Below are 16,399 nucleotides of genomic sequence, written 5' to 3'. Positions count from 1 at the left end.
ATGTCACATGTGTTGCTGATTAGTCAATAAATAAAACACCGATTGGCCATTGGCTAGGCAGGAAGTGTAGGCGGGACAAGGAGGAGAATAAAGCTGGGAAGTGGAAGGCTGAGTCAGAGAGACACTGCCAGCCGCCACGATGAGAAACAGCATGTGAAGATGCCGGTAAGCCACGAGCCATGTGGCAAGGTATAGATTAATGGAAATGGATTAATTTAAGCTGTAAGAACAGTTAGCAAGAAGCCTGCCATGGCCATACAGTTTGTAAGCAATATAAGTCTCTGTGTTTACTTGGTCGGGTCTGAGCGGCTGTGGGACTGGCAGGTGAGAGAGATTTGCCCTGACCGTGGGCCAGGCAGGAAAACTCTAGCTACAGATGAGCCCAAAATCTTTTTAGATCATGGATGAGCCTATAGATAAGTGTCTGCCATAAATCAAACAGTGAAGGGGAAGATGAATAGGAATCTCACTTACACAACTTAAGTAAAACATAGCTCTCATAGATGAAGATAGGTCTCTTCTGTATCCCAGAATCTAATCAATATTTATATGTATAATTCAGCTATTATTTGGCTTAAAAGGGGTATTGGTAAATGTTATCATTTTTACTATTTTCTACAAAGAAAATATTTTCCAGTTTCACATAACCCTGGACTTTAGAATTATAACCTGTTTTTATGTTCAAGCTATCTGTGTATTATTTCTCCTGCAGTTGTACATAAAATGTTTTTACATTCAAAAAAAAGGGACAAATACTATAGAATTGTATTACATGAAATATATAGAATATACAATTTCATAGAGACAGAGAGATTAGACGTTATCTCAAGATGGAGAAGAAAGGAATATAGAGCAATGATTTCCTAAGTACAGAATCTCTGTTTTGTGTGATGGAAAAGCCCCACAAATGGACAGTAGTACCAGGACATAATATCATAAATGTAATAAGTCAATACAATTACTACAATTAATAAATATCATAAATGTAGTCACTTAATGAATACTGCAAATGTAATCAATGAATAACACAAATGTAATTAATATCATGAGTGTAATTAAAGATTATCATGAGTGTAATTAAAAAAATAAATTAAAATAAATAAAAAATAAAGGTGTGAACCACCACTAAAACAAAAAGAAAAGCGATGAGCCCAAGGAAGTGTCCATCCATTTTTCAAAACTATAATTTTATTTATTATTGTTGTTGTTGTTGGGGGGAGGGCATGCGTGGCGATCAGAGGACAACCCGCAGCAGTGGGGTCTCTCCTACCATACTTGTGGGTCCCAGGCATCAGGCTCAGGCTGTCAGTGTTGGTGGCAAGCGCCCTACCCCACTGAGCCATGTCACCAACTCCGGAAATCCTCATTCTTTTTTTGGTATTTCAAGACAGGGTTTCTCTGTGTAGCTTTGCGCCTTTCCTGGAACTCACTCTGTAGCCCAGGCTGGCCTCGAACTCACAGAGATCCGCCTACCTCTGCCTCCCAAGTGCTGGGATTAAAGGCGAGCACCACCACCACCCGGCTGAAGTCCCCATTCTTGAGTAGTTCATGTTCAGAGGGGAGGCCTAGCCTCAGGCTCCTGCTCTGTGTGCCAGTCACCAGGACAGTGGTTACAAGGACCCAAAGGCAGAGACATCAGAAAGAACAGAGAAGCCCGACAGTGGTGGCGCACGCCTTTAATCCCAGCACTCGGGAGGCAGAGTTCCAGGACAGGCTCCAAAGCTACACAGAGAAACCCTGTCTAGAAAAACAAAACAAAACACCAGAAATAACAGAGAAGATGAGCTGGGCTTAGAGAAGTTTAAACAAAACTGGGGTGAGTTGAAAGGGCTCAGGGCAAAAATAAGTCTTATGGGCACAGAAACCCATACCCAACTCTCCTTTGGGAGACGGTTGTTGGCTGTGGTCTGTGTGAGTAGCAGGCCTCTACTCCAGCCTCCCTTTTCATGGCCTCAACTTGTTCCCATCAGGCCTAGTGAGTGTAGAAGGCAAGAGAGCCACCAAACGAAGACACACAATCTCTTAGCCCTGGATTACCCAGGGCCCATGCAGACTGCTTGATGGAGGGGTGAGCAGGAAATCCTCATGATTGTAGAGAGAGGCTAGCCCCTGGGCTGGAAGGGAGTGAGGGTCCCACAGGGCTGCAGGTCCTGGGCTGATCAGTGGGAATTGGGCTCACAGATGGTATTTCTGGGAGGGAGCTTGAACTACTTAGAGGAGAGGGGAAGAAAATCCAGGAACAGACTAGGGCTGTCCCCTCAAAGTGAGCCTGAGAGCTGGCAGGCTGAGGACAAGGCTCTGCCCTTTCCCAAAGACACGTTCAAATCTCTCTAGCCATTTCCCCAACACTTCCTAATGAATTTCAAAGAGCCCCCAGGGACTTTACGTGTTGCCTTTAGCTATGGTGAAAATCCAAACAAACCCTGGCTGTCCCCTGTTTCCTTCTCAGACACTGGAAGGGGGTGGGGTCTTTTTTATACCATTGAAAACTCAGTGCTTAGGGGCTGGAAAGATGGCTCAGTGGTTACAAGCTCTTACTTCTGCAGAGGACCCAGGTTCAGTTCCCGGCACCCACATAGAGGCTCACACCCGTCTGTCATTCACTCCAGAGGATCTAATGTCCTCTGGCCTCCATGAACACCTCCATATATAGCACACATAAACTCATGTAGGCACACATACACACATGCATATACATGAAAATAACAGTTACTTTTTTCTTTTTTTAAAGAAAAAAGACTCACTGTCTGTCTCCAGTCTCACTCCTCCCCTAGATCTTTGTCTCCTTTCCAGAGTGATGATGCCCTGTTCCTACCCGATGTCCTATCTCAACTCGTCCTGGGACTCCCCTCCCGCACACCCCTCCACTCTTCACAGACGGCAGGCATCTGTAGGCAGGTGGCCTTCTTCATTATAGCCGTTCTTGGTGGGACCCAGGGGTCTGCAGGTGAGAAGTGAACAGGCGGTACCTCCATGGAGGAAGGGGCAGGATGACTGGGGATGGGCAAAATCATTTATAACTCCTCAAGGGGATGGCCCGTGAATGCCTGCCATGTCAGGGCCAGGCTCTGAAGAGATGGCTCCTCCAACAGTCCAGGAGGCAGCTACAGCATAATTATTTGCAATGTCTCAAAACTGGGCACATGGCCGATATCAAAGGTCTCCTCTTATCTCTGCCTCTCTCAGGGCCATACCTCACTATTCAACTGGGTTGGGCCTGCCTGAGAGGCTTGTGATAGGCCAAGTCCTGTAGCAGGCAAAACCAACTCTTTGCATTCATAATGCCCGTAATAGCATCATTCTTTTCAAATGTCATGACAGCTGAAGCCACGGGCTGTCCATGGACCGGGCTCCAAGGTGGAGTGGCTGACACTTAGAAACTGTCAGTGCTAAATCTAGAAGAGTCATCCTGGGTGAGCCAGGATGAGTGTGGTCAGCTCGCTCAAAGACTAGAGCCCATGAGAAACTCGTTCTCAGATGGACACACAGAGGGCAAAGCCCGTGAATCAGGGCCTGGCAGCGGAACTGGAAGTTCTACACATTAATTTCGGTGCAGAATCCTCTATAACAGCATAAGTCATGCAAATGTGAAGTTCCATGCACACCATTAAAACTCATAACCACAGCCATTGTGTAGAACAAAGAAGCATCTCAGGGAGGGCTATTTTATCAGTGCCATTGTTTAGAGCTGATGGGCGTGATGATAATAACAAGCAGGGCAGCTGTGAGTCCAGCTTATGATCTACAGACAATGCCTTTCCTTATTGCAGGCAGTACCCACTGTCCCGCCCTTCCTGAACCACGGCTCCTGGCCCTGCGCTGGTGCCCAGAAGCACCAAGGTGAGTTTGGCATGGCTTGCAGTGGGGCTTAGGAGAGTCTTTGCACCTCTCTGAGTCTGGGACCCCACTATTATCTTACAGCATTGTCGGTGGGACTCGGCATTGGCCCAGGTATCAGCTCAACTCCTGTCTGTCCACCCCCTCCTCCTTGTACCTGCCTCCATATCTGCAGGGTGCCATGGCCCTCACTGGGGAGACCTTGCTGTTAGGTCTTTGAGGATCAACACAGACCTCATCTCAAAGGCACAGAGCCCAGGATAGGGTTCTTGGGGGAACTCTGTCTCTGGCTGCCTTGGAATTGCATGCTCTTGGCCATACCCATCTTGCCTGGTCTCTGCTTCTCTGATGAGTTGGAGCTTGGCATGTAGGTGGGTGTGCTGCCATCATTATCCCATGGGGTGAGATGATAGCATTATTCTTGGATGGCAATGTTCTCTCTTCCCTCCACCCACCAAGCTCTTGGGAAAATACACAGAGATGCCAACCCTCAACCTTCACATCCCATTCTACATAGAATGACCAAAGGTAGACATAGGTCCCAGACGACATTCAAGTGGGGTGTAGATCCTGATCCGGTGTTTGCGGTATCCTGGCTTGGCTAACAAGTCTCAGGCTACCTTCCTCTTTCATCTCCTGGCCCCCACCCCCTGTTTGCACCCCATCTCCCACATCTCCTTCCAGAATATATCTGCCTGAACCCAGGCCTGTGCTGCACACCAACCTCTGTGCTTCTTGGAGACTAGCTGCCAGTGTTCTCTGTAACAGTAGCCATGGCTTTGGTCCCAACAAAAGAATAATACTCAGAGGTGCTTCTGGCCAGGCACAGAGCAGTAGGAAAGGAGGGAGAAGGCATGGGCGGTTCATGTCAAAAAACATATTTGCTTGGAGCTGCAGAGTCAGTTCCATGGTTAAGAGTATGTATCACTCTTGCAAAGGACCTGAGTGTGGTTCCCAGCACTCAAATCAGGTGGCTTACTACCACCTGTAACTCCAGCTCCAGTGGATCTAACACCCTCTTCTGGCCTCCATGGGTACCTGCACTCACATGCACACACCCACCTACAGACACACAATGATACATTAAAAAAAAAATGAATGAAGCCAGTGTGATGGCATATGTCTTTAAACCCAGCACTAAGAAGGCAGAGGTAGGAGGATCCATGTAATAAGGGCTACATACTGAGCTCTTATCTCAAAAATCAAAAGAAAACAAAAAGAATGAATAAATTTTTAAAAACGTATTTGCTCAGGTTGTTGAGCTGTGACAACAGCTCTCTCGGGTATATCCAGGAGACACTGTTCAGTGACTACAATCAGCAGGTATCAAGGGGCTAAAAGACGCATGTCCTTCCATCTGGTGACCCTGTTCATATGCTGTTTGTAGGGTAAGCGCTTTTGAACTCTGAGTTCTCTTGCCAGCTCAAGCTCACTTTAGGACTCTGTCCTAAGGGATACCCTCTAGGTTTGTCACCTTTAGTTTTAGAGATAGGGTATTACCATGTAGCCCAGACTCTAACTCTTGTCATCTTTAGTTTTAGAGATAGGGTATTACCATGTAGCTCAGACTCTAACTCTTATGTCATCTTTAGTTTTGGAGATAGGGTATTACTATGTAGCCAGACTAACTCTTATCTCCTGCCTCTACCACCCCAAGTGCAAGCATTACAGGTGTGCACTACCATGCCTGGCCTGAAAGGCATATGGAATTTTATACATTAAAAGGGGCTGTATGGGGGCTGGAGCGATGGCTCAGCTGCTAAAAGCACTGGCTGCTCTTCCAGAGGACCCAGGTTCAATTCCCAGCACCCATGTGGCAGCTCATAACTACCTGTAACTCCAGTTCCAGGGGATTTGACACACCAGTGCACATAAAATAATTTTGAAAAGTGCTACATGAAGGTATTATTTATAATAGCCAAACATTAGGAATACTCCAAATAGCCAACAAGGATGACACCGGCAAATGATTCTACAGCCAAGGGAAGAGGTGGTATCTAGTGAGGGGAGGTAGAAATATATATATCCTGGATGACTTGGAACTTGTGACAATCCCCCTGTCTCAGCCTCTTCTCATGTGGGATTACAAACACATACCACCATGCCCTGCTTTATTAAGGCTTTAACATTTTTTTTGTATTATTATTTTTGAGACGAGGTCTCACTGTGTAGCCCTGGATAGCCTAGAACTCTATGCAGACCAGACAGGCCTCAAACTCACAGATCCGCCTACCACCACCTCCCACCTGAGTGCTGGCACTAAAGACCTGTACTGGGAGAGGCATGATCTTTATTTTAGTAACCAGATGAAGGGCCTCCTCCAGGCCTCGGGGTGAATTTGGATACTTCATTGCTACAATGAAACTTACCGGCCAGGGATTTCTTCCTATCTTTGACAAGTGTTTACACACACTTAGAGTGGTTACTTAGTTCCCTTTCTGCTTCTCTGAAATAAAAGGCTGCTGCCGCGATTGTTACTAAATGTCTGTTAGAAGATAGACATAGAAAACATAATAGCCATTTTAGGTGCATCAGGATTGGGTGATTTTTTTCCTGTTTGCTTTTTAAAATATAACCTCCTATATCCCAGGCTAGCCTCAAACTAGCTGAGGATGACCTAATTCTCCTGGCTTCACAACTCTCCTGGCAGGGCTGGGATTTAGGCAAGCCCAGTTTATATGGGGCTGAGGATTGAACCCAGAGCTTTGTGCATGCTAAACAGGCACTCTGCCAACTGAGCTACACTGCCCAGTTTTTGTTTATTCTTTTCTGTTGTTGTTTTGTTTTTCAAGACAGGGTTTCTCTATGTAGCCCTGGCTGTCCTGGAACTTGCTTTGTAGTCCAGGCTAACCTGGAACTTACAGAGATCTACCTGCCGCTGTCTCCTGAATGCTGGGATTAAAGGTATGCACCACCATGCCTGGCATTTTTTTTTTTTAATTTTAGTGTGTGTTTGTGTGTGCATGCGCTTGTATCTATGTACATGCAGGCAGGCAGACACATCAGCCTGACCATCTAAGTTTAATACCCAGGACACACATGTGAAAGGCGAGAACTGACTCCTACAATTTGTTCTGCAAGGATGACTGCATACCATGGTATACCAAGGTATACTCACTCTTCCCCACTGACAAAATGAATGAATGAATGAATGAATAAATAAATGTAAAGAAATTTTAAAATAATTTAGAAATAAACAATGAACATCTGTAGCCATGGCCAGCTGTTAAGTGCTGTGTTGGAGATTACATCTCCTGCCAAACTACAAACACTGCCCTCACCATCAGCCACACACAGAGCAACCTACCCAGCTAGACTTGCATTTTTAGTACAACTGAGGCTCACCAGGGCTGTGAGATCTTCCCATTCAGCCGTTCAAGAACTGTGTTCTCAGGGCAGGACTCTGGTCTGGGACTGGATGTTTTTTGGGAAGTCTGTTGGCTCAGCACTTCAGGAGCAAGTGGGAGCTGTTTCCAGCCTCAGCTCTCCTCCGGCCTCCTTGGGAAGAAACCACCCCTGTAGCCGTCATTCATAGCCGGTCTGAGAGCCACCCAATGACATAATTTTAACTGAAAACCACCTTTTCATGGACAAAGGTAATTCTTCCTCATAAAACCAAACCCCTCATTATACCACATTGACTCCTGGCTGCCATTAGCTTTTCTAAAGCACACACTGACCTGAGTGAAGGGCCTGGAAAAATGCTGAGCTACAGAGCTAAGGCAAAGGGGAGGTGCGTGTGATACACCGCTGTGAGGTCACCCATGGACAACTCCCAGTGACATCACCGAGGGCTACTCACACTTATCAGCCTGTGGTCCACTGTCCTGCACCTAGAGGTGCCTGGAGGCCTCACTGCCACGTGTACCTAGACTGAGGGAGTAACACAACCACATCTGGCCAGAGCAGTGATGAGTGTGTGGCCTCTGGGGGCTGCAGGACAGCATGCTGGGAGTCGGGAGACCTGGGGTCTAGCCTGTGGTTTGAGGGGAGAGCGGTGCTTTGTGAACATTAGTTTTCTGAGCCACTTTCATGAAACGAGCCAGGAGCAGGACAGAGCCTTTCCTCTGTGACAGGGTAGAGGCTTGACTTATTTTATCATCATTTGGCTCTTCCTGCCAAACTCACCACCGTGTTTGGATGGGGCAGGGTGCTCTTCTGAGGTGTCTGTGGGTTTAAACATTTGCACAACCGGGCATTCATTTTATCATAGAGAAAACAACCATAAAACCCTGGAAGAACCTGTGCCCTGAAGCCACTTGGACATTCTTTCTGTGTTTACCTTGTGGTTTGACATTACCTAGCACTGTCCAGTTTGGGAGGAAAAAAAGAATAATGTGATGGTGAGCTCTTGCTGCCTTGATGTGACCCGGTAAAGTAAGATCTAGTTCAAAGATAAGGAGACAGAAGCTTGGGCTGTCCTGTGTCCCACAAGCTGTGACTCCAACCCTGCTGGCCCTAGACAATGGCAAACAGATAGTCTCTTTGAAACCCTAGTTCCCAGAGCAGGCACAGAACCAGTGGACTGTAAATATCCAAAGACTGAATAAACAAACCGAGGCAAAGAGACAAGAGTTCTCGCCGGGCAGTGGTGGCACACGTCTTTAATCTTCAATCCCAGCACTTAGGAAGCAAAGCCAGGCAGATCTCATTGAGTTCAACCTGGTCTACAGAGTGAGTTCCAGGACAGATTCCAAAGCTACACAGAGAAACCCTGTCTGGAAACAAAACAAAACAAAACAAAACAAAATTGTGGTAGTGGTCTTATTCTTGCCTGGTGGAATTAACATCTCCTTCCTACTCCATCTCCCAGGACCAGGTAGCCCAATGAGCTACCTTGAGGCTGATAAGCCAGGGGAGAGTTCTCATACACCCCCAAGGCTTTCTCAAAATCCTGGGATTACTCAAGGCCTCAGCTCCCATGACTTGCCGATGGGAACCCATAGCATAGGCCTCCTAGAGAGATGTGGAAGGGTGTTCTCACAGGACAAGTAAGGGGCTGCAGCTTTTAAACCACCAGTTTAAAAGCTAGTAAGTCACCATGCCTGGCTCTCACATAGCTTTTCAATTAAACGTTTTCTCCCCAAAGAAAACCGTATGGCCATTAAGCAGCCTGGAATTTCTGATATGTATAATTTGATTTGACCTCTTCCCAGACAGACATCTGTCTCTTCCCAGACAGACATCTGGGGAATGATAGAAAAACAGAAAGTTTAAGAGTACAGAAAGGAAATAAAGCCCCTCACCTTGGAGTCTGGTTAAATCAGTGGTTCTCAACCTTCCTAACACTGCAACCCCTTAATACAGTTCCTCATGTTGTGGTGACACCTCTAATCATAAAATTATTTCATTGCTACTTTATAACTGTAATTTTGTTTCTGTTGTGAATCATAATATAAATATATGATATGCAGGATATCTGACATGTGACCCTAACGGTCTCGATCCTCAGATTGAGAACCACTGGATTAAAGCCTGTCAGTGGGAGGGTCAAGAATCCAGCTGGATTAATAAAACTAGCTGCGAAGCTTGTCTACATAGAAACATATTTCTCTTCTTTTCTTTTCTTTCTTATTCTTCTTTTTTTTGGGGGGGGTTGGGTTTTTCAAGACAGGGTTTTTCTGTGTAACAGCCTTAGCTGTCCTGGAACTCACTCTGTAGACCAGGCTGGCCTTGAACTTACAGAGATCCATCTGCCTCTGCCTCCCAAATGCTGGGATTAAAGGTGTGTGCCATCATGCCTGGCCCAACATATTTCTTTTATATACAGAGATTTCAAATAAGAATGTTTAGGTAAGCCAGGTGGTGGTAGCACCGCCTTTAATCCCAGCACTTGGGAGGCACAGGCACACAGATCTCTGAGTTCAAGGCCGGCCTGGTCTGCAGAGTGAGTTCCAAGACAGGCACCAAAGCTTCACAGAGAAACCCTGTCAAAAAAAAAAAAAGCCACAAAAAGAATGTTTAGGTAGCAGTGAGTTATACTTGAGGGTCAAGCATGGGTGGTCTCATTCCTTTCCCAGATGTAAACTTAAAAATTTCCAGGAAAATGTCACAAACAGAATTATCAACTTTTTTATTCGAAACCTCACTATCTAGCTCTGGCCATCCTGGAACTCATTCTGTAGACCAGGCTGGCCTCTAACTCACAGAGATCCTCCTGCCTTTGCTGGGATTAAAGGCATGTGCCACCACATCCAGCTTCTTCTACTTCTTTTTTGACTATAAATTCACTTTTAGTAAAAACAAGATCTTAACTTTTTCTGCACAGGTTTTACTTCATCAGCCGCGATCTCATCCGATATAGATACGCCTAAGGAACCGCCTGAGGACCTCATTTAAAGTCCTTAGCAACCATTTGAGAAGGAAAGGCAGAAGCCACCAAAACTGCATATTTTACGATGGTAAATATTTCCCTTTGCCCCTCTATTAAACCACAAGCCTGAACTCACGAGTTCTAGACTGGCCTTAACTCTCTGCATGGCAGAAGATGATATGAACATCCTAACCTTCTTTTCAGCAGTGAGGCCGAGAATCTGGCTTTCCCCGAGTAGAGGACTCCAAATAGAACCCCGGCTGCTGCAGGCAGCGGTGGAGAACTCTCTAGTCCCTACCTCAGAGCCCAGTTCTACCCAATGGGGCCAAGAAATCCTGAAAAGGCTCCTAGGAGGAGTGGCAGCCCAGGGGCAGCTTTTCAGGGAATAGAGTCCTCTGTTTTTCACGACTTTCCCAGAAGTCCCACAGTGGGGAGTCATAAATAACTTACAGCACCTTCAGAGGCTGGAATCTCTTATGATCTTTAGAGGACACTCCCTGGATGACCTTCAACATCTTATCCTTCACCTCCCAAGTAACTTCAATCCCAGTCACGGGTGAGTGCCCCCATGCCTGGTTTATATGACTCTAGGGATTGGACTCAGGCAAGCACCTCACCTCCTGAGCTCCAGCTCCAGTACTTAGCAGGTTTTAACTGTTCTGGTCACAAATAATAAGTGTGAGTTTCAGGGAGGTTTGGGGTTGGAATTTCTCAGCTGACCTGCCTCTTACTAGGATTACCAGATATGGAGACGAGGGTATGATAGAACCGAGCACTGTGTATGAGACTGCCTGAATTCAGGCTTCACACTGGAGCCCACAGGCGCGCGCGCGCACACACACACACACACACACACACACACACACACACAGAGTTTTCATTCCTGAACACACTCTAACAGGCCTGAAGCTTCTAGAAGGACACATGGGTGGTTAAAAAAAAAAAAGAAAGAAAGAAACACTAATTTCCTCCACTGATAGCATTCCTTGCCCTGAATGGCAGTTCCTAGGCTATCTAGGCAATTGTGTACATAATCTACTGTTTTATGGAGGCGAGGCATGCCTAGAAGGCAGGAAGCCCTGAGAAGAGAGGGAGATGGCCCTGGGGCCAGACTTGGGTGGAATTATCTAGGACTAGGCCCAGATATATCAGTTCACCCTTCCATCTTCTGAGGGCTGGGGTTTTAGGTAACACCACACCTTAATTTTATGTGGTGTTGGGGACTGAACTCAGAGTGACTGGCTGTCTTAGGCCAACCACCTGCTGAGGCTAGTTAGAAGGGAGTGTGGGGGGGGGAGGGGGGCTGAAGTCCATCCGTCTCCTGCCAGATGTCCTGGGGACATCTGCCTGACCATAGGCAGTGGGAGCCTGTGGGCCTGCCAGGAGGTAGAGATGTATCTGAACACCAGTGACCCAGACGTAGGGCAATTCCAGAAAAGCTGAAAAGAGGGGGTGGGGAAGTGCAGAGAGGTCAGAGGTGAGCCTGGGCATGGGGGCTGGGGGTGGCTGGGCTATGGAGCCTGTCAGAAACATTCCATGCGGGATTAAAAAAAAAAATTATCTTTTCTTTCTTTTTTGAAACAGTGTCTTACTGTGCATGCGGCTCTGGCTGGCTAGAACTTGCTAGAACAGGTAGACCAGAGAGCCGCCTGTCCTAGTTACAGGAGTTGTGGTCTAACATAACCTTTCCCGGGGAGGCAAAACCTGGTTTATTCAATGCTGGAGACTGAACTCAGGGACTTGACTTGTGTGTGCTAGGCAAGCATTCTACCAACTGAGTTACACCCCCCAGACCCTCCCATCCTCACTCTCTTACACAATTATTTAAAAAATTCATTTGTATTTGGGGGTTGGAGTGCATATCTGTGTACTAAAGAATGAGGTAGAAAAGTCTGCTGGCCGTTCCCAGGCTCACTGGGCCCAAATGAGCTGATTGTGTACCTGGTTCCAAGTGCCTGTCCATCGCCCAGGGGGACAGTCCCAGCACTGTCAGTCAGGTCGGATCTGCACTTTTGGGAACTCTGAGCCTGCGGGCCTGGAGGCCTGGAGCATGTTGAGTCCCACTCTGCTTTAGTTTAAAGAAAGTGGGGACCTGCCGCAGGATCTGAACGTGACCAACATGACAACCTGCTCCCCCACCTCCCGTCACCATCCAGGCAAGGATGAAGATAGTGTGGACTTTCAAGCTCTCCCCTTGGCTATCAGACCATTGAAACACTGCTGAGGAATTGGAATTTCCCCAGGAGTCTCATGCTCGAGAAGAAAGCTGAAGCCTGAGCTGGGTGGCGGCAGCGGCAGAGGCAGGCGTATCTCTGTGAGTTCGAGGCCAGCCTGGCCTACAGAGTGAGTTCCAGGACAGGCACCAAAACTACACAGAGAAACCCTGCCTCAAAAAGAAAAGAAAAGAAAAAGAAAGCTGAAGGCTGGTGTCTCAGAAGAGGGCAGCGACTCCAGGAAGCAGATTCCACACAGTCCTGACAACTGGTCAGAGGACCTTTCAGGAGAGACAAGACGGGGGATGAGGAGCCAGGGGCTGTAGACTGCACCTTGATCAGGGCACTAGCTCATTTACACACGCGTCTTATCTTCGTTTAAACCTAACTTCTATGTCAAGACCCCAAAATGAACTTGGGAGTCACTGGACCTCCTTTTTTTTGTTCCTCTCCCCAATGTGGTCACATTGACTATATCTCTCTTTTTTTTACTGCTCGACATTGGTGTTTTGCTTCATTAATTGATCTGTTGAGGGCCGGTGCTGGGCCTCGTTTGTTAGGGCTACCAGGGCCCAGGCTCGGACTCGGACTCTGCCCCCCCCCCTCCCCCCGTGAGCTGTCACGTGGGACCAGGAGCAGCCACTGGCAGCTTTTGAGTTGCAATGTCCTGGAGGTAGAGCCACGCCAGGTCAGGGCGGTGATTTTGGCAAAAACCACAGTGAACTGAACTCGAGGGTCTGTTAGAGGAGTGTGGGCAGCTGCCTGAGGAAGAGAGAGGGAGCAGCCGACGTGCACCTCACGGAGCACCTTCCGTGGTAGCGCCAGGCTGTGCTGTGGGCATGCGCGCACACTAACCCAGCTCATCCTACCGAAGAAACTGAGGCAGGGAAGAGGTCACGACTTGCCCGGGATTAACCACATCTGAGTACAGAGCTCGAATTCAAATCCAGACTTGTTAGGCTCGAACACTGATGTTGGAGGAAAGCAAAGGAAGCAGCCGAAGCCAGGCCAGTGTCTCCAGCCCTCCACACCCCAAGAGTTATGCAGCAGGTGTGATGGGAAAGCCAGCCACTGGGCACCCTGCAGCGGGTTTAGGGGGGCTTGCTCCTTTCTGAAACTAAACATTTTTCCCCCCTTGAGGCTGCATTTCTCTGTGTAGCCCTGGCTGTCCTGGAACTCACTCTTTAGACCAGGCTGGCCTCCAACTCACAGAGATCCACCTGCCTCTGCCTCCCGGAGTGCTGGGATTAAAGTCGTGCACCATAAAGGCTTGCACCACCACTGCCTGGCCAAAACTGAGCATCTTAACATGTCACCAGACCTGCTAGGAAAGGGCACTTGGAATCTGTGTACCAGCAGCAGACACGTCTACTTCAGCCCAATCCACAGCAATGACAAAGTACTCTCTTGTCCTTGGAAATGTCACCCAGGATCCATACTCCTTCTTGCAACACAATTTTGAGCCAAGTGTCAGCTGATTGGGTGGTAAGAGCTGCTCCTGATCCTGTGTGACAGACAGCTCACAGGGTGGGAAGATTGGTGGGGTTACCTTTGAGTGATCTGGGATCTGCCATGTGAGGTTGGCGGGGAAGTGCCGCCTCCCTTTCAGAATTTCTGTTTCCCTCATCCCTGAGGTGGTGATGATGGTCCCTCAGAGACTTGCCGTTAGAATGCTGAGGGGCTTGGGGGGATGGCTCAGTTGGTAAACGTGTTTGTTACATGAGCATGAAGCCTGCGTTCAATCCCTGGCAACCACGTGAAACCTGCTGCTGGGTGTGGTGGTGGCTCCCTCAGTCCTAGGGATCAGAAGCAGAGATGGGTAGGTGGATCCCCAAGGCTCCCTGGTCAGCCAGCACCAGTTAACCTGCAAGCCCCAGGTCTCAGTAAGACACCTGGTATCAAAAACAAGGTAGATAGCCCTAAAGAAGGACACCTGAGGTTGGGCTTTGAAGGACACCTGAGGTTGGGCTTTGGCTTTCATAGCCATGTACACACACACACACACACACACACACACACACACACACACACGGGGTAGGGAGAAAATGAGAATAAGTTTGTTTTGAGGGTCTGGGAATGCAGCTCAGTTGGTAGAGTGTTTGCCTAGCATCCACAGACCTACAGTCCTAGTTACTGTTTGGTAGGTGGAGGCAGAAGGATCAGTATTTTAAGATCGCATAAACTTCCTTGGCTACATATTGAATTCAAGGCCAGCCTGGGCTCCAGAGGACCCTGTACTTTTTTTTTTTTTTAATCTTTTAAAAAGTATGTTGAAGACAAGTCACAAACCCCAAAGCTACACTCAGTGTCCAGACTATGAGCAGGTCGAGTCCAAGTGTGAGGGGAAGGGAGTTTGCTGTGAGGACACAGCTAGCTGTGCCTCGGGAGTGTTTGGATCTGGGAAATGGGTTTGCAAGCTCTGCTCAGCTCACCTGAAGACAGTCCAGTACCCAGGGCTGAAGCCTATGAGTCACCCTAAGTAATTCCCCATAACGCCTGGGAGCTAAATATAACATGTATTTAGTACGGGCACTGCAATTGATTGAGAGCTCCCCATCAATCATAGCCTGGGGCTGGGGAGATCATTGGGGCGGCCCCAGTGGGCCAACCCAGGCCCAAGACTGGTACTTAGTGGTCTTGTTCAGACTTAGCTTCTAACTGCTTTGGGGCCTTTGGCAAATTACTTAACTTCTCAATGTCTAGCTCTCCTTATCTGTGAAATGGGGATAATAAGACTTACCTACCTCACGGGGCTTGTTGCAAGAATTAATTAAAGTTTATGAAGCGCTTTGAGATTCCCGGATAAAAGGCCCTGCAAAAGTACAAAGTATTATTATCATACTCCCTGTCAGCTATAAAAGATAATTTTGCAGGAAAAGGCAAAATTTTTAATTTCTATACAAGCAGAAACAAAGGCAGATATAGTCATAGAAAGTTTTTTTTAAGTCTAGAAGATAATTTATGTAATTTTTAAAAATTATAACATGTCTTCTTCCTACCAATAATCAATGCAATATGGATAATTATAGTTTTTAGTCATTAGCCAGCAAATGACATCAGGTGTCTCCATGTGTTGGGTGAGTTATATGTTGGCATTCCACAGTGACCTGTGGGGTACGTATGGTCACCCCACTTTCAGCAGGACGCTGTCCAAGAATGCTGGTGTCCTTGCATTCTAAGGAGTGCTGTGGGACATCGAAATCCCCCAGGGCAGGATGTCATGAAGCGGATTTGAGACTTACCTGCAGTGGAGATCTGGGTGGTATTGTCTAGGGAGGAAATGAGCTTGGCCCTGTGGTCTAGTTTGTGTCCAAACACTCAGCATTCCAAGGAAGCCACCCACCCCACATCCGAGGCTCCTTTCTTCATAAGAAGGAGAGGAAGCATGGTCTCCACCTGCCTGTCGAGCAAATTACCTTCTTTCCAAGGCAATTAATAGACAATAAATAGATAGAAGTTTAGAGATGAGAAGCCTATATATAGAAAGTTTGGGGTAACTGGTCTCTTTCATCTTGCCTAAAAGCTTACATGCAGGTTTAATTAAGTCCCAGGCTTGGGGAGGCTTGGGGGTGCCAGGCAGGACACGCCCATGTCATTAAGATAGTTCTCTAATGGAGGACTGAGATGCCAAGGGAGATGACCATGGTCTTGCCACTGGGAAGGCCTGCCTCTGGCTGTGGGATTTGGGGTAAACACTCCAAGGTCTTAGATCAGTGCATGTAAAAACCCTGATCCTGGTGATGGCGTCTGTGTGATTTACAGTGACCATTTTTATGAAGAGAAATGGGAGAGTGTGGGTGAGCAGAATAGCCATACAGTCTCCCAATGTAACTGACAAATGGGAAAATACACGGAGACTTGGAAATGATGGTCTGAAATGAATGGCCAGCAATAAAGACAAGGGTAAGTTTGTCCTGCTCCCTCCAGGACCCTTGTGTCTGAGGAGAGAGCCAGCCCCATCACCCCTGTGTGTGTGTGTGTGTGTGTGTGTGTGTGTGTATCTTTGTGTCTGTGTATATGTATAATCTGTGTATGT

The sequence above is a fragment of the Peromyscus eremicus genome, chromosome 22 (genome assembly GCF_949786415.1).
Source record: "Peromyscus eremicus chromosome 22, PerEre_H2_v1, whole genome shotgun sequence".
Classification (NCBI taxonomy): domain Eukaryota; kingdom Metazoa; phylum Chordata; class Mammalia; order Rodentia; family Cricetidae; genus Peromyscus; species Peromyscus eremicus.
The sequence above is the reverse complement of the archived record's forward strand: the minus strand, read 5'-3'. Positions refer to the sequence as shown.